This window comes from Pristis pectinata, chromosome 3 (assembly GCF_009764475.1).
Source record: "Pristis pectinata isolate sPriPec2 chromosome 3, sPriPec2.1.pri, whole genome shotgun sequence".
Lineage (NCBI taxonomy): Eukaryota > Metazoa > Chordata > Chondrichthyes > Rhinopristiformes > Pristidae > Pristis > Pristis pectinata.
This window is the reverse complement of record NC_067407.1, coordinates 64,581,967-64,608,191: the sequence shown is the minus strand read 5'-3', so window position 1 is coordinate 64,608,191 and position 26,225 is coordinate 64,581,967.

Here is a 26,225-nt window from a genome sequence, read left to right as displayed (position 1 = left end):
CGCAGCTGGTAGAGCCACTGCCTCACAGCGCCAGAGACCCGGGTTCAATCCTGTCCTCAGGTGGCTGTATGTGTGGAGTTTGCACATTCTCCCTGTGACTTCCAGGTGCTCCGGTTTCCTCCCACATCCCAATGATGTGCGGTTAGTTAGTTAGTTGCTGCCAATCACCTCCCTTAGTTTTATTTTACCCCTCAGTGTAGGCAGAAAGAAATAATGTGTAAATGGGTACGTGTGGGGGAGAATAGGTCGCAGAGCCACAGTGGAGTGGAACTGAAGGGATTGCTCTGTTGGGAACTTGCATGGACCAAATGGCCTCTTCTGGATCATTTCAAGTGGAAGGTAAGGAAGATGCGATTGACTGCATGAAGTCTTTCACTCGTAAAGGAGCAGATCCAAGCTTTATAACAACGTTTATATGGAGCATATGATGCAATAAGGCAGAGGAGAGAATACAAGAGGTGACCAAGGGCTTGGACAAAGAGGAAGCTTTAATCTCATTAAAGGAGGGAAAAGAGGTAAAGAGATGCAGGGAGGGGATTCCAGAGCTTGGGTCTTGGCACTGAAGGCATGACCGGAAAAGGTGGAACGATAAGAAATGGGAGAGAGAGGTTCAGAGATCTGCCCAGTCAGTCTACCCTGCCAACACAAATGCCCCTGATCACATTGACACGTCTTGCCTCACGCCCCACTGACAGTGAGCTGAACAGATCTGAGATGGACAGGATGGCGCCCCGTCTCCAAGCCTCAGGTGGGCACAGCACGGTCAGTGGGCAACAACACCACGAGGCATCTGGCATAACAGGGGAGGGTGGAACTGGGAAACTGGAACAGGCAGCTGGTGGTTGGGAAGATATTGGCTCTGATGGATGATGTTCTGGATGTATTCTCGGTGGAATCACTGGGAGTTGAGCAATTGGGCTCAGGAGATAAGAACATAATAAAATAGGAACAGGAGAAGCCCACTTGGCCCCTCAAGCCTGCCCCACCATTCAATATGATTGTGGCTGATCTGCCCCAGGCCTAGTCTCCTCTTCTATGCCAGTTCTCCATAGCTTTCAACTCCCCGATCTTTCAAACATTTATTTACTTCCTCTAAATACCCCAAATGATCTAGCCTCCACAACCCGCCAGGATAGAGAACTCCAGGGATTCATCACCCTCTTTGAGAAGTTCCCACATACTCTAACCTTGTAACTGTGTCTCCTCATTCACGATTCTCCCACCCAGGAACATCTCGACATCAACCCTGTCAAGCCCCCTCAGGATCTTCCATGTTTCAGTCAGATCATCATTCATTCTTCTAAACTTAAAGGAATACAGATCTAATTTATTTAGCCAATCGTGTTAGAACAGCCCTCTCATCCCACTGATTAGACTAGTGAATTTCTTTTGGATTGCTTCCAATGCCAGCATATCCTTTCTTAAATAAGGGGACCAAAACTGCGCAATACTCCAGCTGTGGCCTCACCAACACTCTGTACAGTTGTAACAATACTTCCCTATTTCTAAACTCCAACCCACTTTCAATAGAGGCAAACACACACACACAAACATACACACACGGACACACACACACAGACACACGGATACACAGACACATGGATACACACATTCACACACTCCCTCTCACACACACACATTCACACACACACTCACACACACATACACTCACAATCACACACACACAATCTCACACGTACACACACACGCACACTCACACATACACATGCACTCACACACACACACTCACACACACACACTCACACATTCACACACACACACTCACACACATTCACACACACACACTCACGCAGACACTCACACACACACACACACTCACACACATTCACACACACACACTCACACATACACTCACACACACACTCACATTCACACACACACACTCACAATCACACACTCTCACACATACACACACACAAACACAAATACAAACACACACACACGGGTCACAGTTTACTGAGTAGCACAACATACACAGAGATCAGATGCTACAGAGTGTAATTGACAGGCACATTTCTACATGCAAGAGTTCCCCACCCCCACAATAATTAATGAGTTGGCATGTTTCCTAACAATCAGACTTTATTGAAGTTAAAAGGTATAACATTGTATAACAGCATCACCAGACTTAAAATTCTGTTCCTTGCCATATAATCCCTTATACCCTGCCCATTCCCACCTCTGCAATTCTGTCTCCTCCCCATGGATTGCCAACCTATTTCACCCGAGCCCAGGCTGGCCTGCCTTGAATCATCCAGCCATTGCAGCCAGATCTACAGGAAGGGTAACTAAATGCACTTACATTAGTGGGACCAGGCAGCTAAAGGCAGTTTGTGGCCCACGCATTATAGCAGCACGAGAGAACCAAGAAGGCTCTGTAAGTGCAGAAGCTGTGGGAGAGGAAGGAGACAATGGAGCAACATTGTGCATTTGCTGAGATTAAACATCCCTTTATTTTCCTCTCTGTGGTTTTTTGACTATCCACAAAACTGTGAAAATCGCAATAAGTCCAGAGTCTGGATTCATCCCTAAAGGCTTTGGGAACGTTAAATGAGTGGATGGTTGTCGAGTTGAAACCTACGGAACGGCACTTCAAAATAAATATGCAACTGCTTCAAAGGAAACCACTTTGTGTGGCAAAGAGCAGTTTGTTTATAGAACCTCACTTCTTTAGTAATAATAGATCAGTTAACTCGGGCTATTTCAACAAACAATACAAAGAGTGTAACCAATGAAGGGAGGTAGGGAGGATAAATGTTGGAAAATACATTTTGTCACCTCAATTCCTGCTCCATTGCAATTGTTTTCCCACTTGAAATGTAACCCCCATTTAACAAAACAATATGTTGAAATTGCTTACTTGAGATGTAACTCAGTTGTGACTGTACAACAGAAAATGAAAGTCAACAGCAACAACAGCGGTCATTTGAGACTATGTAATATAATGAGGTGTGTCAAAGAGGAGGGGCATTCGGGCTGCTTCAACCAGTGACGTAGGTAATGTAAAACATAATGTTAGAGCAAGGGGCAGCTAGTGGAGTTTTTCCTTATTGGTATATCCTTCTAGTCATGAGGGCAGTCAGGGAAGGGTGACCTAGTCAGTCACCAGAAGTCATGCTTCATTAGATTCTCTGCAGATTAAATCCAAGTCTGTGAGTATTCAGGGTTTGGTTCATAGCGATCAGAGGTAGAGAGAGAGAGAGAGATGGTAGTTATCGTGGTGTCAGTTGTTACATTAAGGTTACTGCAATCTCTCTGTGGTAGATACAGAGAGATTACAGTAACCTTAATGTAGTTATTAAATCCCAAGATTGCACTCTCTCACATCCAGGGGTAGTCCAATCCCCGCCGTTATAAGTATGGGTAAGGAGGGGGTAACACCAGTCCTACAGCATTAAGCTCTGGAACTCTCTTGTTAAACTTCTCCCATTTGTCTGTCACCTTGTTCAAAATAAAAAAAATCAAAAATCTGCTTTTTTGATCAGGCTTTTCATCACCTGCTCTGATATCCTCTTATGTGGTTCAGTCTCAGATTCTGCTTGATAATGTTCCTGCAAAGTGCCTTGGGACATTTTACAATGTTAAAGGTGTTTTGTGAACGTGCTAAGTTGCCAGTGCACAGAACTGTCTGAACTACTTCCATAAAGCATCGCTATCTGGAAAATACCTCCCTCTATCTCTATTAAAGTCAATGAAGAGAGAGACTATCAGATTAGATCCATTAAGATTAGCATTCTTTCAGCATGTTACCTACTAATTGACGTCAACCTAGGTTAAAAGCTTAATGTGTTAGTTATATTTCAGCCAATGAAACAAATGCCTTTAATTTTGCTTTTTTGACAGGTGGTGAGTCAAGGCTATGGAGTAAAAACTTTCCCATCAAGGGCCTCTGGGTTAGCATCAAGCAATCATAAACTGGCTCACTGGCAGCCTAAAACTACCACATTGCCTCAAAAATCAAGTTCAAGTTTATTGTCATAGACACACATACACAGGGTATAAATGCCATGAAAATTCGCTTTCTGCAGCAGCAGCACAGGACATTACAAGCATGACAAACAAAGTTAACATCAACTTAAATTAACAGTAACCTAACATAAATTAATGTAAATCATACATAAAATATCTGGAGTACTGTGTACAATGTTTGTCTCCTTCTTTAAGGGAGTTAATGATGGGAAGCAGTTTGGAGAGGGTTTCCTAGACTAATACCTGGAATGGGAAGGTTGTCTCTTGAGATGAAGTTGGATAGGCCTAGCTTACATCCCCTGCTGTTTAATAAAAGGGGTCTTGATCGAAACATACAAGATCCGAAGATAAGAACAGAAAATGCTGGATACACTCAGCAGCCAGGCAGCATCTGTGGAGAGAGAAACAGTGAATGTTTCAAGTCAGGGACCCTAAGTCAGAAGTCAGCTTTAGGTAGCAGAGACAAGTGTTATCAATTAATTACCTACAACCCAAGGTTACCAAGGCCTAGTTGGCAAAGTGCCCATAAAGACAAGCAAGGGAGATGCCTTTCGTCTAGACTTGTGGATACAGGTGAATGAATGTTAAGTGCAGTTCTAATTTGACACATTGAAAGAGATTAGTTTACATAATCTGATTCTAACCAAAACCTATTCTCCAAAATCAGTGATGCATTAAGGCTCAGTATTCTATGCAGTGCAATTGCACTTCAGCTTGTGTTAGAAGTATACCCTTGACACCTTAGTACTTTTATTCAGACTTCCACATGAACAGTTGCTCCAAAAGCTGCTCGTTGTTACAACATGCCTCATGTCAGTGATGCACATTGTGGTTTTACTTCGGCAACGTCTTCCCTTCCAGAGACAACAAAGCCCATGAACGATGTTCAAAAGATCCCCACTGGATTGACAACAGCCTTAAAAGCCTTTAATTATTTTAATAGTTTCGCAAGTTGAGTCATTTTACTGCAGTGCAGTGGAGAGAACAGAAGGACTGAAATTAAGGAATAAACTAGGCTAAGGAATAAACTTGACTGAAAAAGTTACTCTTGATTGCCACCTCCTCAACTGGCCATGCACACTCCACCACTACCCACACCTATATCAAATAAAACTCCTTCTTTCACACAGCTCTACATTTGACCCTTTCTAATCAGACTTCCATTTCTCCTGAAACAATGAAATGCCCTAATCAATACCCAAACTGACATTAAATGTGGTCATGTGAATCATTCCTCTTCAACCTTTGACCACTAGTAACCTTTCACATGCACGCACGGCGGTTAGCATAACGCTATTACAGCGCTAGCGACCTGGGTTCAATTCCTGCCACTGTCTAAGGAGTTTGTACGTTCCCCGTGTCTGCGTGGGTTTCCTCCAGGTGCTCCGGTTTCCTCCCACATTCCAAAGACATATGGGTTAGGAAGTTGTGGGCGCGCTATGTTGGTGCCGGAAGCATGGCAACACTTGCAGGCTGCCCCCAGAACACTCTACGCAAAACATAAAACATAGAACATAGAAAAGCTACAGCGCAATTCAGGCCCTTTGGCCCACAAAGCTGTGCCGAACATGTCCCTACCATAGAAATTACTAGGCTTACCCATAGCCCTCTATTTTTCTCAGCTCCACGTACCTATCCAACAGTCTCTTAAAAGACCCTATCGTATCCGCCTCCACCACCGTTTCCGGCAGCCCATTCCACGCACTCACCACTCTCTGAGTAAAAAACTTACCCCTGACATCTCCCATATATGTACTTAAACCTATGTCCTCTTGTGGCCACCAATTCAGCCCTGGGGAAAAGCCTCTGACTATCTACCCTATCAATACCTCTCATCATCTTATACACCTCTATCAGGTCCCCCCTCATCCTCTGTCTCTCCAAGGAGAAAAGGCTGAGTTTCCTCAACCTGCTTTCATAAGGCATAGTCCGCATTCCAGGCAGCATCCTTGTAAATCTCCTCTGCACCCTCTCTATGGCTTCCACATCCTTCCTATAGTGAGGCGACCAGAACTGAGCACAATACTCCAAGTGGGGTCTGACCAGGGACCTATATAGCTGCAACAATACCTCTCGGCTCCCAAATTCAATTCCCCGATTGATGAAGGACAATACACCATATGCCTTCTTAACCACAGAGTCAACTTGTGCAGCCGCTTTGAGCATCCTATGGACTCGGACCCCAAGATCCCTCTGATCCTCCACACTGCCAAGAGTCCTACCATTAATACTATATTCCGCCAACATATTTGACCTACCAAAATGAACCACTTCACACTTATCTGGGTTGAACTGCATCTGCCACTTCTCAGCCCAACTCTACATCCTATCTATGTCCCTCTGTAACCTCTGACAGCCCTCCAAACTATCCACAACACCCCCAACCTTCATGTCATCTGCAAACTTACTAACCCACCCCTCCACTTCCTCATCCAGGTCATTTATAAAAATCACAAAGAGCAAGGGTCCCAGTACAGATCCCTGAAGTACACCACTGGTCACCAACCTCCACTCAGAAGACAACCCTTCAACAACCACTCTTTGCCTTCTGTGGGCCAGCCTGTTCTGGATCCACACTGCAATGTCCCCTTGGATCCCATGTCTCCTCACCTTCTCCATAAGCCTTGCATGGGGTACCTTATCAAACGCTTTGCTGAAATCCATATATATTACATCTACTACTCTCCCTTCATCGATGTGCTTAGATTAATTTCACTGTGTGTTTTGATGTACATGTGGCTAATAAAGATATCTTATCTTACATAATCCTTCCCTGGTTAAGTTGAACAACCCAACATCCCTTGCCCATCTAACAATAACCAGAGATTCTTCTAAAATGGGTTCTTTTCCCAGTCCCTGAAATCTGCCAAAGACTGATCATGTGCTCTGTTTCTCTCACATCTCAATGTGGTGCCTCTGAGTAAAATCACCTGTGACATTCCACCTCTGTAATGTCATCCATCTCTACATTGCTCCAATAGCATTAGTGTTGTCAGATAGCTTGCTTGATGTCCATTCCTAGATGGGCTGATGATGTTCATTCCTTGACGTCCATCCTACCTACTTAGCACTTAGAAGACCAAGTCCATTGTCCATTTCAAGATGTGTGAAAGGGGATTGAGTGGATATCTATATGCTGTGATAAGAGAGAGCAGACATGGAGTACAGGGGTGTGTTCACTGAACCTTTTTCTCATGGGAGTCTTCTTGGTTCAATCCTTCCTTAATTACAGCTCATCAGATTTCACCCCTATGTATACTGTATATTTTGCACCTTATATTCCTTTGATTAAAATGTAGACATGACAATTTAATCAACTCTAAGCAGCAGAAAACAGAAATATGCAAGAAGATAGATATACAGGTAGGAGCAGGTACATAGGAGGGGACCATAACAATAACCTCCTACATGAAAGAGCAGAAATATCAGCAGTGGATAATTCCCCATCATTGAAATTTATCATTATCCCTTTAGAACATGGTACTAATCCTAAAATAACTGTGTTTGAACTCCTGCATCAAATAAGATCAATTTGCTTGGTTTCATATGGATCCACCCTTTTCCTAATTGTAATGCATTTCACAAGGTGTGATATAACAAGGATAAGTGCTATCAGCATGAGGGCCTCTTTAGCTAAGACATGGGAAGTTAAGCAGTTTAAAGTCAAGCAAACAGGGACCAAGATATTCTGACCCAAAAGGTTTGATAAACTGGTGCTGTTGGGCTTGCACCCACTCTGGGTGTACACTGGCAGAGATGTTCTCTGATGCATGGAACCCAAGACAATTAGACCAGTAGGCAGGTCCTGTGCTTAAAAATATGCACAAAGCCCTTGCCTTCATTATCTCCACCACTGTGAAGCTAACAGAGGAAAATAAGCAAGTGTAAAAAACAAACTGCTGAAGGAACTCAGCAGGTCAGGCAGCATATGTGGAGGGAAACAGACAGTCAACGTTTCGGGTCGAGACCCTTCATCTGGACTCAAAACATTGACCATCCATTTCCAACCACAGACGCCACTCAACCTGCTGAGTTCCTCCAGCAGTTTGTTTTTTTACTCCAGATTGCAACATCTGCAGTCTCTGAAAATAATCATGGAGAGTGATTCATTGAGGCTTGGGGGTGAAATGGGGTGCAGTTGGGGTCGGGTTGGCCCCTTAAATCAGGCTGGGACCGGAGCTTAGGTCAGGATTGAGGGCTGGATCAGATCACCTGGTTCTTTTCAGGGTCAGTGAAGGACACGGGAGCAGAGGGGCAAGGTCAAGTCTGCAAAAGTTAGAGATTAGGGAGGGAGGAGTGGTGGGGGCGGTGAGTGTGATTCATATTGGGACATCGAAAACTGAGGACACAATTGTCGAAAATAGAAAATCTGCAGATACTGAGCACCTGGACTAAAACCAGAGCATGCTGGAAACACTCGGCAGCTCTGTCTGCGTCTGTGGAGAGAGAAGCAGCTAACGTTTCAGGTCCAGGACCATTCATCAGAAGAGAACAAGTGTGTAGTAGACTGTTCAGGCCTGTAACAACACATAAGATGCTGGAGGAAGTCAGCGGGTCAGGCAGCATCTGTGGAGGGAAATGGACAGCTGATGTTTTGGTTCGTGACCCTTCATCTGGACTGAAAGATAGAGGGGAGATGGCCAGTGTAAAGAGGTGAGGGGAAGGGGTGGGGCAAGAGCCGGCAGGTGATGGGTGGATCCGGGTGAGGAGGGGTGATGGGCGGATGGGGGGGGAGGGTGGGAATAGCGACAGAGGCTGGGAGGTGGGAGGTGGAGGTGACAGAGGGCTGCAGATGGTGGAATCTGATAGGAGGGGAAGGTGGAGCATGGAATCATGGGAGGGAGGTGGGGAGGGCAGATGGGAACAGTGGGGGGAGGGGATCCAGTGTGCTTGCTCCGAGGGGCTTGAGTGGGAGAAGCGATCACACTTCAGTTGGGAGATGGGTTGAAGGTGTGAATGGTGAAGCTGAGGCCCCGTAAGGGGGTGGGGTTGCAACGAGTGGCGGGACATGGGTTCTGGGAGCAAGGACCAACCTGACAAGTGATTGACACATCGGTCACAATAGCCAATGACCAGTGTAGAATGACCCCCTTTGAGTAACACAGAAAGAGACCACAAGTATTGCTCAGTGTGAGTTCACTGGCTGATTCACATGTTTTCTGCTGTCACCACACTTGTCCTGAACCTCCGCATATACCTCATGGCAAGGAGAAGCTGCAACATATTTATGACCCACACATGAAGGGACGTGATTGGGTTTTAGATCACACTTCTTTGCATCGTGCAGGAGAAGCATTCTCCTGCGGGAAGTGATTTCTGGACACTCTTCTAGTAGTGCAACCCACCCTCAGTGCAGTCGAACGAGGCTCATGACAGAATGAAGCTCTGGCAAAGGAGCAAGTGTGTTAATTACCTAGCGAGGCCTGACACTTGTAGGTGAAATTAAATTAAAATAGACTCGTCAAACTGTGGTAAACAGTTCTGACGTGTTCTGTGGACAAATGTGTCAGAGCCACGCAGACACTGTTCAACCAACAGTCGACAATGAAAGGCCTTGCAGGACAGTAAAACCCCAATAATCTGCTATCTGACAATTCAGTGGTTCAGCATCTGACTCACAAGGCAATGTTTGCTTGCCCTTCCTCCCACTCACCAGGGCCATGGTTCCACACTCCCTCCTACTCTGCAGGACCCAGTTACACACTCCCTCCCACTCTCCAGGACCCAGTTCCACACTCCCTCCCACTCTGCAGGACCCAGTTGCACACTCCCTCCCACTCTTCGGGAGCCTGGTTCCTGTACTCCTTCCCACTCTCCAGGGGCCCAGCTCCATTTCAACTTACTTGGCTCACTGGAAAACTTATTCTAATACCATGTAATATGTCAAAGAATCTCAATGTGTTGCGGTATTAATTGAAATAACATCCAATAGTCCTGAAAATCTGCCAGACCAGCCCTAGCAAAATCCCATGCTTACCGGATCATTGGAGTTTTCCCCTGTACAATGTAATATGCCACAGGAAGAACAATAAGATGTTTTCTAGGATGAGAAGAGGTTCAATCAACCAGGTTTGCATTCACTAATGTTCAGAGGAATGAGATGCTGTCTCATTGAAACTTACAGTGTGCTGACAGGATGTGGGGACGCTATTTCCCCTGGCTGGGAGGGTCTACAATGAGAGGTCACAATCTTAAGTCACAGAAGATAAAACGTAAAACATAGAACATAGAACAGTACAGCATGGGAACAGGCCCTTCAGCCCGCAATATCTGTGCTGACCATGATGCCAGTTTAAACTGCACATATCCCTATCCCTTTATTCCCTGTCTAAACCCCTCTTAAATGTTGCTATTGTATCTGCTTCTACCACCTCCCCTGGCAGCATGCTCCAGGCACCAACCACACTCTGTGTATAAAAACTGCCTAGTAAATCTCCTTCAAACTTTCCCCCTCTCACCTTAATCCTATGCTCTCTAGTATTTGACAATTCCACCCTGGGAAAAAGACCCTAACTATCTATTTTATCTACGCCTCTCCTAATTTTATATACTCCTATCAGGTTGCCCCTCAGCCTCCAACACTCCAGAGAAAACAATCCAAATTTGTCCTTTCATTATAAATCATAGCATAAGAGACTGAGGCTTGAGTTGAGGAGAAATTTCTTCACTCAGAGGGTAGCAAACCCTTTGAATTCATTACCATACAGGACTATGGAGGCCAAGGCACTGATTATACTTAAGAAGGAGGTAGATAGATTTCTAAACACAAAAGGCGTAGAAGGCTTCTGACCTAATGCAAGTAAATGGGATTAGTGTAGATAGACACAACGGGCGACATGGACATGATGGGCCAAAGGGCTTGTTCCAGTGCTGTATGATTCCATGACCACCTTCCAACCTGAATCTATACACAGTTCAATTGCACACCCATACTTCATCTATGGCCTATCTCCTGGTTCATTTGTGCTCCACTCATGAACCACCTTTCAGTCACCTACGTCTATCTCTGGTACATCTATTTGCCAATCTGTAGGTTGCAGGAATAATTATTGAGGAAAGGAGCCTGGGGCTGAAGTGCAGCCAAAACATAAGGAGCAGCCCCCTTCAGATACTCAAACAGAGGCTGCAACCTCTCACACTCCACATGTACATGACACAATGACTCCTTCTAGCCACAGAAATGGCAGGCAGCTGGGAAGTCCGTAAACCAACTTAGGAATCTATTACACGGTACTGCTCTGTGCAATGTTCTCCACCCCCGGTCCCAATGGGCATCTGATGGATTCAGTGGACCACAGGACCTGTTTCTGTGCTGTATAGCTCTGTGACTACAGGTGGAGACCCATACATTCATAAGCAGAAGTGCAGCTTGAAACCCAGAGTGACCACGTCCCTCCTAAGGGGTGAATAATCCATCTAAGTCCTCTAGGACTGGTCCCAAATGTCCTCTGCTTTCCTTTCAGAATGGCTGTTCATGCACAACTCAGGCTGACAAAGCAAGCCTTGCAGTAAATTTCCATTGCCTCTCTCCTGCGGTTAAACATTCTGACACGCACACACAGCACCTGGTGCTTAGACAGTTCCCACAGTCTCTCCCGGACTCTGTATCCCCCCAGACAGTCTGCATAACACTTTGTGAATTTGGTCAACTTTCCCAGTGTGCCTCCTGTAACAGTTCATTTAGACCAACCTCAGCCTCTCTCGCAGGTAATTAATTCAGAGTTTGTTCAATTCTTTTGCTCTCTTAAGAACGGTACTGAAAAGTCCAAGGGCTCTTTGGGGGAAATGGCAATATGTGGAGTACCTGACCTGCAGCGAACATATTCCAGAAGGAGAATCCTCGGGAGTATTCTCCCAGTCAGCTGTCTGTCCATGCTGCTGATGTGATCCTGGAGAGGATCACATGGTATCATGGGTCATTTTACCCAATCACCAGGAGCAAGGGCATGCTCGGAATTTAAATGATTGCTCTTAAACGGCACTTTAAACAGATGCAATTATAGGCATCTGCATTTATGGGCAGCTTCCTAATGTTCTGTGTAGGAGACTGTCCATAGGGGGCTTCCCTCCCCATCCCATGCTCATTCCCCTGACCATGATATTCACACAATTTGCATGTTGACCTTCTTACTTTCCATTGCCCATCCTGTTTTATCCCCCTGGCCCTATTAACAATGTCTGTGGACAGTGGCATAGCTGGTAGGGCTGCTACCTCTCAGCTCCAGAGACCCCAGTTCAATCCTGACCTCTGGTGCTGTCTGTGTGGAGTTTGCACGTTCTCCCTGTGTGACTCGGTGGGTTTCCCCCGGGCGCTCAGGTTTCCACCTATATCCCAAAGACATGCAGGTTGGTGGGTTAATTGGCTGCTGTAAATTGCCCCTCGTGTGAGTGGTAGAATCTGGGAGGAGATGATGGGAATGTGAGGAGAATGGGTTACAGGAGAATTGGTAGGAAATGGGACTGCTCTGTGAAACAGTGGGGTAAATGGGTTTCTTCTGTGTTGTAAGGAAATATGGGAATGTCGGAATCTCAAGGAATATTTCCAGCTCCACTCACCCAATGCAATGGAACCTACATATTGACAGTAAGCATCATTTCCCTTTGAACAAGACAAGAACAGTAAAATTCTGATAATCCACTCTCTAATTATTCTGAAACCCCAATGGGTTGGCTTCTGGCTCACTGGAGATGCATTTCATTCTCCCTTCCCACTCATCAGGACCCGACTTCCTGTGCTTCCTTGAAACTTACTGGAGCCTTGCTTCCTGTTCGTCTGTAAAACTCACGGAGTTTACCAGAAAATCAACCATCCTACTGTGTAACATCTAAAAATAAGATTTCAAAATGTGTTGGAGTATTGATACAAAATCACCGGACAGTCTGGATAATCAGAAAATCTACTGATCTGGCATCTTCAAAGCTCTGAGCCAACTAGATTAACAGAGTATGTATTTGACTCAAAGACCATTGAATTCTCGATGTTTGATAACATGCAAAGTAGAGTTTTCCAAGTAGAATAGGACAAAATACAGTAAGGGGATACTAAATTAAAATAATATACATTATTGAACCTAAGATAATATACTGTATATACTGGAATAATATGCATAAAGTATCCTATCCAGATGCATCACAGCTTGGTAAGGCAACTGCTCTGCCTCAGACTGCAAGAAACTGCAGAGAGTTGTGGACACAGCTCAGCACATCACAAAAACTAGCTGCCCCTCCGTGGAATCTGTCTACACTTCTCGCTGCCTCGATAAAGCAGCCAGCATAATCAAAGACACCTCCCACCATGGACATTCTCTCTTCTCCTCCCTCCTATTGGGCAGAGGATACAAAAGCCTGCAAGCACATACAACCAGACTCAAGGACAGCTTCTATCCCACTGTTATAAGACTATATAACAGACCTCTTGTATGATAAGATGGACTCTTGACCTCATAATCTACCTTATGACCTTGCACCTTATTGTTTACCTGAACTGCACTTTCTCTGTAACTGTGACACATTATTCTGCATTTTGTTATTGCTTTTCCCTTGTACTACCTCGATGCACTAATGTCTTGAAATGATCTGTATGGATAACATGCAGAACAAAGTTTTTCGCTGTACCTCGGTACACGTCACAATACTAAACCAATTACTAATTACCAGCCTAAATCCATATTGTAAGAATAAAGACTTTTAAACAGAATGATGGGATAGAGCTGTATGCACAGAGCTAGGAGCTGGTAATATGCATAGCCAGCAATTCTCATGTCAGGCAGGAGTTACAGAGCATTCACATCATGGGTAACACCTGGGCAGGGAGCGCCTCCCAGCCCTCAACCTGAAGACTCAACATTTCTGAGCTGAGCCACAGCTGGAACACACACCGGGGGCGTGCGGGATGTTGAGGACTTGTTGGAGAGCATGTTTCAGGAGGGAGCTCCCCCTGCCGTTATGAGAGGATTCAGTTGGTGAGGATGTGTCTGGGAGGGAAGGGGGAGCAGGAATCCTCAGGGGTAGGATGAGGGTGAGGTGGGGGCGCTGTCATTTACTGTACCAAGTGAAGGCCACACTAGTACCTATGCCACTCAACCTCTCCTGCTTTCAACCTTTAGTTCTCTCTGCAAATCCCCTTTCCCTGAAACTTGTAAACCTTTGTATGATAAGATGGAGTCTTGACCTCATAATCTACCTCGTCATGACCTTGCATTTCAAATTTTTTCCAGCACTGATGGAAAGTCATTGACCTGAAACATTAACCCTGTTTCTCTCTCCACTGATGCTGCCTGTCCTGCTGAGTATTCTCTGTTTTTACTCCAACCTTCACTTTCAGTTACATTTTAACTCCTTCAGCTTTAGTCACCCAGCATCATCCAGCTTTGCTTCTGTCTCAAGGGATTTTTGCCTTGTTTGTACCCACACCATCTTCCTTCTGAGACTCTCATCCTGCACGACATCTCCACCACACAGGAACCTGCATTACCTGAAGTATCTCATGTCACACTGTGGTTAACTCAGCAGTTGCCCACCTTTGACATCATGTGCCGTAACTTCTTCTCAGACTCTGAGGTATGACCTTAGAGTCGTAACTTGTTTGCCGCCATTTGCAGTCTCTAAAAGGGTTGGGGGTGAGTGGGGACAGGTTGTTGGACAAAGGAAGGAAAAGGAGTGAGGCACAGTTGTTATTGTGTCTGGGACAGTTGGCTGTGTATCTCACCATTCCTGAGGACAGTGTATCTGATCATATTTCTGGGAGGGTTTGACAGGACAGTGTATGGGGCAGTTTACTGTGTATCTAACCACTGTCCTGGAAGGGTTTGATGATACAAATCTAATCACTGCTCTGGAAGGAATTGTTAACATGCTGGGTAAGATTTCCTCCCTCTCTGCCTGTGCTGTGTCTGTGCTGGAACCAGTTCAGGCTCCCCAGATACCTTCCAGTCATGATCTCAATGTCTCTTGCCTTTGTGAATGCACAGGTCACAAAAGCAACGGTTGAAAGGCACAGGAAAGGTGCTGAGTGAAGAGTGTGACAACGTGCCCTGGTGCTGGAGGCTATTCAAGATACTGGAAGAGAATCCTCCAACTGTAGCTGAGAGGTCAAGTGAGAACACTTCGAGGGACCTATTCATTACCACCACCTTTCACTTACCACCTCCAATTCTTCCATATTCCAGAGGCATTGACAGCCATACTTGGCCCAGTGTTAGGAGTCATTGCAGAGGGAAGTAGCAAAGGTGTGATGTTAAAGCTGTGAAGAAAAAGGCAAGCCTGAACATCAATCGAGTGCACTGTGTTTATCCAACACCACACCTCTCAGACAGATGGATGGTTTCACCACTGCAGGCAGAACAGGACCGGTCAAATCCGAAACCTCACTCCTACCTTACATATGTATCAGGTGTCCTGTTGTACATGTTGGGTACACAGCAATTAAACCACTCCCAGCCACATTGTGCAGTCCGTGTGTGCGTCTCTGTGTGGAATACACAGCAGTGTATTGTTGGATGCTACTTTATGTGTAATTGTTTGAAATCCCATTAAATTGAGTTTGAGGAGATTTGGTACATCACCAAAGACTCTCACAAATTTCTATAGATGTATGGTGGAAAGCATTCCAACTGGTTGCATCACAGCCTGGTATGGAGGCTCCAACATGCAGGATTGAAAGAGGCTGCAGAGGGTTGTAGACTCAGCCAGCTCCATCACGGGCCCAACCCTCCCCGCCATCGAGGACATCTTCAAGAAGCAGTGCCTCAAGAAGGCGGCATCCTCACCATCCTGTACATGGTCTCTTCTCGTTACTACCATCAGGGAGGAGGTACAGGTGCCTGAAGATCCACACTCAATGATTCAGGAACAGCTTCTTCCCCTCCTCCATCAGGTTTCTGAATGGTCCATGAACCCATGAACACCACCTCATTATTCCTTTTTTTGCACTATTTATTTATTTCTATAACTTATAGCAATTTTATTTCTTTGCACTGTACTGCTGCCGCAGAACAACAAATTTCACATCACCTCCGTCACTGATAATAAATCTGATTCTGACTCGAATATATAACCTTCCCCACCCACCCCAACCTGTTCATGTTCATCCAAGCCTCCTCCTGTCCAATGGTGTGTGTAGGAATTTCAATGTAACACCGTCTTTGGAGGGGTTGTGCAGGTATCCTTACTGTGGAAAGGGTAGTGGACCATGTGTGGCTCTGTTCCCAACCTTCCTTGTCTAGGTTCAAGACGGGAAAAGCTGGCGATACTCAGCAGGTCAGGCAGCATGTGGAGAGAAGTAGAGATGGAATTTCAGGTCAATGGCCTTTTGTCGGAACTAGCCATTGCTGACACAACCAGGAATGGCTGGTTATCTGAAGTGGCTGCATTCAGAGCGCTTATTTTACCTCTTTTTTTTGGCCATCTGACAAGGCCATCATTTATTGCCCATCCCTAATTGCTCATGAACTGAGTGGTTTGCTGGGCCATTTAAAAATCAACCACATGATCTGGGCCTGGACCGACATATGGACCAGACCAGGTGAGGACAACAGGTTTCCTCCCATGAAGGTTATTAGTGAACCACATGATCATGTGGTTGATTTTTAAATGGCCCAGCAAGCCACTCAATTCATGAGCAATTAGGGATGAACAATAAACGATGGTTTTTAAGCAAGAATCTTGTAGCTTTTGCAATCATCTTTACTGAGACTTGTTATTGTCCCCCCAGTTTAAAGGACTTAAATTCCACAGTTTCTGTGGTGGGATTTGAACTCAGTTCTCTGGATTACGTCCATTATTTTAACCACTGTCTCATCACTGTATTCTAATATCCTCAATGAAGGTGAAATGAGGTGCTCCTCGATGTCAAAGTCGAGTTTATTGTCATATGCATAAGTGCATGTGTGAAAAACTTGCAGTGGCATCACAGGCACATAGCTTCAGATAAGCAGCATTCACAAGAAAAACATAAATAAAACATAATATATACACAATTTTTACAAGAAAGAACACAATTAGAACAAAAAAAAAGTCCATTGTAGTGCAAAGTGGTCATAGTGTTGCTATACTGAATGATTAGGTTTGTGCAGGTTGGTTCAAGAACCGAATGGTTGAAGAGAAGGAGCTGTTCTTGAACCTGGTGGTGTGGGACTTTAGGCTTCTGTACGTCCTTCCCGATGGTAGCTGTGAGAAGGGATTGGTGGGGATCATTGATGATAGATGTTGCCTTCTTGAGGCAGGTACATGTTAGGCTTCACAGATGGTTTCATTTATTATAATGCAAGACAAGTCCATTCAACCCACTGCGTCCATTCTAGCTCCCTGCAGAGCAATCCCATCAATCCTCTTCCCCCTCTAATTATTGTCCAATCACCTTGCATCAGTTTCTCTCACATGCCCATCAACTCCCTGGCATTACCTAGTGCTTCAGATGCTCATCTAGATATTAAATGTTGTAAGACAACGTATTCCAGGTTCCAAACTCTCCCTTGGTGAAGAAAGTTCCTCCTTTGATCCCCTCTAAACTTCTTATTCCTAACCTTAAATCTATGTCCTCTAGTTTGCTGTGGGGCTACTGACAACATATAGGGGACTTCCTTGGAACATGTAAGGTCGTGAGGGATCTAAATAGGGTAACTACGGAAAGGATGGTTCCTCGGTGTAGAATCTAGAACTAGGAGTCACTGTTTAAAAATAATGAGTTGCCCGTTTAAGGGGAACTTAAGGAGTCTGTTTAATATTCTTAAGGCAGAGATAGACAGGTACCTGGTTAGCAATGGGGTGAAAGTTTACCAGGATTAGAATGAAATGCAGAGTCCAGATTACAATCAGATCAATCATGATTTTATTGAATGACAAAGCAGTCTCCAGGAGCAGAACAACCTGCTGCTAATTTGTATGTTTGTATAAACCCCATAATCTTACCTCTATTATCATTCCTGGGCCACCAAGTTTTAAGAGAAAAGAACTCTTCTTCCCTGATAGGTTAAAGTCTCAGTCCTGCTGGGAGAATACTTAAAACTGTTGGATTTATGACAGAAAATCACACAAGTTGGCATCTGATTATGCCATCAATAACAGGTTTCCATCTGTGTTAGAAATCCTGCACCTGAAATTATAAAACTTTGCAGAACATTTCTACCATTTAAATCATTGTTGCAGTCTCCTCTAGCCCTCCATATCTTTTAGTTTAATGATGTGATGACCAAAACTGTATATGGCACTCTAAACGTAATTCAACCCATGCAAATCTGGCATATCTTCCCTCCTAGTCTACCCTGTTCCCCAAGAGATGTAACTTCAGCCCTTGGTTTGTATTTATGACTTACTGACATATGATTACACACATATAAGTTTTTGTGCATTTTGTGCTAAGAGCTCCATTTGCAACTTGATCTGGGCTAAAAGTTCAAATCTGGGCTGAGGAAAATTTGGCCCGGCTTTCTTTATATTCCTTCAAGGGATGTGGACTTTGAAGCTGAGCCAGCATTTAATTGCCCGTCACTAATTGCCCTTGAGAAGGTGTGGTGAGCTGCCTTCATGAACCACTGCAGTCCTTGAGGCGTGGGTACACCCACAAGGCTAGGATATGATCAGTGAGAGTGGAATGACAAGACAGTGAGAGGCATTCAAGGAGGGGATTCAAATGCTGGGGGCAAATGAGCAGCATGGTAGTGTAGCGGTTAGCATGACGCTATTACACCGCAGGGAACTGGGTTCAATTCCGGCTGCTGTCTGTAAGAAGTTTGTATGTTCTCCCTGTGTCTGCGTGGGCTTCCTCCGGGTGCTCCGGTTTCCTCCCACATTCCAAAGACGTACGGGTTAGGAAGTTGTGGGCATGCTATGTTGGTGCTGGAAGCTTGGCGACACTTGCGGGCTGCTCCCAGAACACACTACACAAAAGATGCATTTCACTGTGTGTTTCGATGTACATGTGACTAATAACGTTATCTTAATCTTAAAAAGTGTGTTCCTGTGAAAAGAAAAGCTCCTAATTCTAGACCCCACGGAGGCCTAGGGACACACAGCACAGGATAAAGCAAAAAGGAGAAGATTTTTACAGATGGTGAGGGCTCAAAACTTCCAAAAACCTGGAGGAAGATAAGAGAGAGAGGGTGAAATAAGCAAGAAAGTTAGGAAGTTGAAGAGTTCAGAGCAGTACTCTTTGGCCCACTGAGTCTGCACCAACCATCAACGACCCAGTTATACCAACCCTACGCTAATCCCATTTTACTCTCCCTACGTTCCCATAACTCCCTCCAGATTCTACCACCCATCCACGCACTAGGAGCAATTTACAGCAGCCAATTAACCCACCAACCCACACATCTTTGGGATGTGGAAGGAAACCGGAGCACCCGGGGGAAACTCACACAGTCACTGGAGGAACATGCAAACTCCACACAGACAGCACCGGATGTTGGGATTGAACCGGAGTTCTGAAACCAATCAGTTAGAAATGTTTTGATCTCATTTCCAGCCACCTTAAAGAAAAAGGAAAGAACAAGCACTCCCAAAACTCCGACAGCACCCGATGTGCCAGTGCTGAGTCCCGACAAGACACCGCCCTATGACAGATTGCTTTTTCCCCATTGCCATTGAACAGGAGACCATTACCTCTTGTCCACCATGGAGAGAGGGTCTTACCAACTCTTTCATCCCTCATGGTAGGGCGACATTGTCTGTCGCAGCAAGACCACTGGATCCCGGAACCAAGTCACTTCCTTCAGGTTGTGGGTCGGACTTCCTACCTCCAAAGGCGGTCATTGTAAGCATTGGCATTAAGGAGCAAGAGGGTGAGTGATCGGAAATGATTATGACAAGGGGAAGGGCATTTGGCAGCATCAAAAGTGGAAAAAGTCATCAGGCCCAGATAAAATGTATCCCATCCTCGAAAAATAAGCAGGGGACGGAATAGGGCAGGTGTGAAGGATCATCTCCCAATGGTCTTTGACTATGGACCTGGTGCTGGGGGACTGGGAAGGTCTCCATGTGGTACTGTTGACTGAAGAAGGAGAAAGGAAAAGACTAAGTGACAGACTGACCTTGGTGTTGGGCAAACTGTTGGACAAATAATGAGGGGTGTCATAAGTCAACACATAGAGAGGTTCAGGTTAATCTGGGACAGTGGTCCAAGGAAAGGTTGCTTCTGACTAACTTAACTCCAGAGGAGGTGACAAGGAAGGTTGATGATGGAGTCGTATGTGATGTAGTATATGTGGATATTAGCGAAACAACTCACATTGATTGGAAAATTAAAACCCCAATTCCAACAAAAAGAGGCAAATTGGATTAAAAACTGTCGCAGTGGGAGAAAGTAAAGTGTAATGGTTGATGGGGGGGGAGGTTTAGTGACTGGAGGTTTGTGGAGCTCATCAATGGGCCTTCTGTTTCTGTTGATATATACGATTTGGATTTGAGTGTGGGGGCCATGATTAAGAAATTTGCCGACGATACCAACATTGACCTTGTGGCTGACAGTGAGGAAGAAAGTTCTTGACCACAGGAAAACACCGATGCATGCACCGAAGAGGTAAGTGGAACTCAACCCAGGGAGATATGAGGTAATGCACTGGGGGAGGATAAAGAAGGCCAGGGAACACAGGAGAACTGGTTGAATATGAAGGCATGTAGAGGAACAGAGAGATCTTGTCCATAGATCCCTGCAGTAAGTGGGAGAGGTAGATGGGATGTTTCCGGGACACCTGCCTTTATTGGCTGAACATGGAATACAGTTACAAGATACACAGTTGTTTTCCCAGGGAAAGGGACTCAAAAACTAGAAAGCACAGGTTTAAGGTGAGAGGAAAGATTTAAAAGGGATCTCAGGGGCAACTTCTTTACACAGAGGGTGGTGTGTATCTGGACCGAGCTGCCAGAGGAAGTTGAGACTGGTACAATAACAACATTTATGAAACATTTGGAGATGAACATAGATAGGAAAGGTTTAGAGGGATATTGGCCAAATGCGGGTAAATGGGACCAGCTTAGGTGGGCACCTTGGTTGGCATGGATGATTTGGGCCAAGGGGCTTGTTTCTGTTCTGTATTACTCTACAGCTCTATGACAAGGGCAGGGAGGTCATATTGGAAAGGTGTAGAGCATGAATTACTCCAAATCTGTTCACTTCTGGTCACCTGTACCATTACTGCTGTCTGCCTTTTCTAATTCTGCATGGTTAGTTCCTTTCTGACTTTTCTACAGTAATCCCTACGATATCCGGTTCCACACAGTGTACAGTTACTTCCCATTCCTTTATTCCATTGAAAGCACTGCTTGTCCTATGCCTTCCTTTACTTTTTTTATATTTAACTTGGTTTCATTTATTGCAGATTCCTTCCCCATCTTATTGCCACCTCTCTGTTTTCCTTCCTGCTAGAAAAGTCTTAAAGTCGAGATTATTGTCATGTGCATACATACGCATACGCACAGGTACAGTGACACTTTACTCTGTATTGTTATTGTTTTTACCTGTACTACATCAATGTACTCTGTACTAACTCAATGTAACTGCACTGTGTAATGAATTGACCTGTACGATCAGTATGCAAGACAAGTTTTTCACTGTACCTCGGTACAAGTGACAATAGTAAACCAATACCAATATCCCATTGTCATAAGACTCTTGAATGGACCTTTCTTACGATAATGATGAACTTGATCTCTCAGTCTACCTCGTCATGGCCCTTGCACTTTATTTGTCTACCTGCACTGCACTTTCCCTGTAACTGTAACACTATATTTTTCATTCTGTTACAGTTTTCCCTTTGGTGCTACCTTGACGTACTTATGTACGGAATGATCTGTCTGGATGGCATGCAAACAAAAGCTTTTCACTGTATCTTGGTACACGTGACAATAGTAAAACAATATTAATTATCTATTACCCATCAGCCCCTTTCTCCCCACCACCTCATCTCCCAGTATCCCTGAAACATTCTCTCTCACATCTGCCCATCACTTCCTCTTTGAAGTTTTTCTTCCACCAATAACCTATTTTACAGTCATTTACAGTGCCCAATCAACCAACCTGCTCGTCTTTGAGATGTGGGAGGAAACCAGAGTACCCGGGGAAACTCATAAGGTCACTGGGAAAACATGAAAACTCCACGCAGACAGCACCAGAGGTCCCTGGAGCTAAGATGCACTAGCATTAACTTCTGAACTACTTAAGACTTCCTGTTTCTAACAGGTATTTGTTTTTCATTTCTGCTGTGGAGTGTGCATTCTTTCCCTTTATGGGATTGGCCGCACCAGCCGTTCATTTATCCCATTGTCAGATCACAGCTCTTGTTGCCTGTTGGGTCAGGGATGTGCCCTCCCTGTCCACAGGCACCTGAAGAACTGTTAATCACTGCTCAGAAGAGTAAGTATCGGAAGGTAGGCCCTGCTTCTACTGTAGGACCTTTGGAAGCCTGGCAGCAGGCAAGCTGCAGTTATGCAGTCTCACAGCAGATGGTGCTGTTACTGTATCTGTGGTTGACAGGACTTGGCTTATGTTCAATGGGATGAATTGTACAGAGATTGGAAGCAGGAATTCAACAGCGCTGAAGTGCCCATTACAAGAATCTGGTGTCCCTGCGTAACACCGTCCTTTGTGTCTCCACTGTCATTCCATCTCCAAATGGATTGAAGTTCTTACACGATGACCCACACCAATTTTACATAAACCAGAGAAACAAAGGATGCTGGAATCTCGATGAAAAACACGACGATGCTGGAGGAACTCAGCAGGCCAGGCAGCATCCGTGGAGAAAAGCAGGTGGTCAACGTTTCGGGTCAGGACCCTTCTTCAGGACTGAATAGGGGAAGCCCAATATATAGGGGGGAAAAGCAGAGCAGTGATAGGTGGACAAAAGAGGGGATGCAGGGTGGGCACAAGGTGGTGATAAGTAGGCGCAGGTAAGAGATAGTGATGGGCAGGTGTGGGGGAGGAGGGGAGAGCAGACCCACTGGGGGATGCGTCGAAGGTAAGGAGAGAAAGGGAAAAAAAGGGGAGAAAAAAGAGAGATAGGCTAGGAAAGGGAAGAAGAGAAGAAGCATGGTGGGTGGGGGGATTGTGGGGAAGGGGGGTGGGGATTACTTAAAGTGGGAAAATTCAATGTTCATGCTGTTAGGCTGCAAGATTCCAAGACAGAAAATCAGAAAATGAGGTGCTGTTCCTCCAGTTTGCGATTAGAATTCTCCTGGCAGTGGAATTCCCTTTTCCTATCTTCAGTCCTGAAGAAGGGTCCTGACCATGGATGCTGCCTGGCCTGCTGAGTTCCTCCAGCGTCATAGTGTTTTTCACCACATAAAGCACCCTATCCGGATACATCACAGCTTGGAATGGCAACTGCTCTGCTCAAGACCACAAGAAATTGCAGAGTTGTGAATATGGCCCAGTCCATCCCCTCCACTGACACATTTACACTTACTGCTGCCTCATGAAAGCAGCCAACTTAATCAAGGATCCCTCCAAAGCCCAGTCTTCTCCCCCCTCCCATCAGGTAAAAGATACAAAAGCTTGAGAACGCATACCATTAGGCTCAAGAACAGATTCTATCGATTGAACGGACCCCTTATATGACAGGATGAACTCGATCTCTCAATCTACCTCATCATAGCCCTTCCACTTTATTTGTCTACCTGCACTGCACTTTCTCTGTAACTGTAACAATATATTCTGCATTCTGTTTATTTTCCATTTGTACTAACTTGATGTACTTATGTATGGAATGATCTGTCTGAATGGCTTGCAAGCAAAAGTTTTTCACTGTTTCTCAGTACATGTGACACTAATAAACCAATTACCAATTACAAATTACATATTCTATCCTCCAAAATCTGCACCCAGGCTCCATCCCTCCAATGATTTACCACAGTCACAAAGCCAGTCACCAAAGCCATCACTGACGTCCCAGGTGACTACCACAATGACCATGCTGTCCCTACCCAGTGCTTATAGTTGGGTGGGACCACATTGACCTGGCACCATTCAGACCCACCCTGTGGTAGCTGGAGGACAGCTGGTACTGACTTCCCTTCCCACTCCGATACCGCTGCGTCTGGTGGCCCCAAGGACTCATCCTTGGCCCCTCCTTGTTTCTCATCGAGACTCTGCCACCTCCCTGCTGCAGAAGCACAGCGTCAGTGTCTATGTGTACACTGACGACACCCAGCTCCACTGCTAGTACCTCTCTTGACCTGCTGCTACCATTAAAGGGTTGGGCTCTTGTCCAGGCTCCAGTGAGCAAGTTCCTCCAATCAAACACTGGCGGGCCGATGCTGTTGTCTTCATTCCCTGCCCTGAGTTGCTAGTCCCTGCCTGCACTCTAGATCTGGACCAGATTCTTGACAAATTCAATGTGATAGTTTGGACCATGAGAGGACATCTCAAATCACAAATCCACAGCATCACTAAAACCGCCTTCTCTACCTCTGCAGTCCTCCTCTGCCTTAGGCCAACTCTTGATGCTCTTCACACCCATCCCTCATCCCCTTGGACTTGGTTATTCCAACACATTGTCCTTTCTCCTTCTGCCCTGACAACACAAAGAGCCCGGTGCCTGCTCTGGCTGACCCCACCCCCCGTTCACATATCAGCTGCTGCTCGCCCATCCCCAGGTGGCTCCCAGTTCAGGGACCACCTCCCCTCCATCAACTTTAAATACATCATGGTCTTGCCCCTCCCAGGATCGGACCCAGGCTGTTGGAGATGCGGGGCAGCAGCGCTACCTGCTGCACCACTCTCGCCTATCAACCCACCGAAGAACGAGGAGCAAACTGACAAGAGAAAGGCTGAAGAGGTAAAAGGGGAAGGATACTAACATTGAGACAGGGCAGGAGAGGGATGCAGAGGGCTATAGTATGGAGGCTGAAGTGTGCGTTTGTGAAATGCAGGTTGCAATACGACTTCAAGAATGGAAAGGCTGCGAATTAAAGACAGCAAGACTCATATTAGCACTTGCCCTCGGCTCCTTCACTAAACTAAATATCAAACATTTGATTTGAGTTCTAAATCCAAAACTATCCGAAGAATGCATTTGAAATTCACTCTCCTTTGTGCTTTCAAACCACTGGATAAACCACAGAAACTCATAAAATCCAAATACGGCTCAGGCAACGGTGGCAGTGCCCTCGGGGGAACAAAGGTGATTCCACGTTGCAAGATTTAACACATGCAGTGGGATCCAGACAGGAGCAATTGAAAGCCCAGGAGGAGAGGCAGCAAGCAAGGCTTCTCATTGATCTGTGCTGTTGGATGACCAGCACCCAGCTCAATTACGTGATCCTGATGACCAGGGCCGAGTAACTGTGGCAAATGTACTACCAAGTGGAGCAATGAACTAGATGCTGGAGGGGCTCAGCGGGTCAGGCAGCATCCGTGGGTGGAAACAGACAGTCGACATTTCAGGTCGAGACCCTTCATCTGGACAGATCAGTTGAAGTCATTCTCTCTTCTCTCCTCTTCCATCAGGTAGAAGATACAGAAGCCTGAGGGCACATACCACCAGGCTCAAGGGCAGCTTCTACCCCACTGTGATAAGACTATTGAACGGTTCCCTTATACAATGAGACGGACTCTGACCTCATGATCTACCTTGTGACTTTGCACCTTATTGCACTGCACTTTCTCTGTAGCTGTGAGACTTTACTCTGTACTGTTACTGTTTTTATTTGTACTACCTCAATGCACTCTGTACTAACTCAATATAACTGCACTGTGTAATGAATTGACCCGTACGATCGCTATGCAAGACAAGTTTTTCACTGTACATCGGTACAAGTGACAAGAATAAACCAATACCAATACCAAAGGGTTTTGACCCAAAACGTCAACTGTCCATTTCCCTCCACAGACACTGTCTGACCTGCTGATTTCCTCCAGCATCTAGCTTCTTTTTAGATATCTCTATTAGTCACATGTACATCGAAAAACCCAGGGAAATGCGTCTTTTTGCATCGAGTGTTCTGGGGGCAGCCCGCAAGTGTTGCCATGCTTCCGGCATTTGTTGCTCCAGATTCCAGCATCTGCAGTCTCATATGTCTCCACACTACCAGGTGGAGTCGATCAGCCTCCAAAATAATGCCCCAGTTACTTATCGAAGTGTTGGAGGAAAAAGCAGACCAATTTCCCGGCAGAGGTCAGGTATTTTTGATAATGGGGTTGGAGTTCACAAGTAGCAGAGGGATTTTTTTTGCACACTCACCTGGGAGAGCAGATGGAGCCCATGTTTAAATTCCTTCCTCAAAGATGGTGCTACACTGGA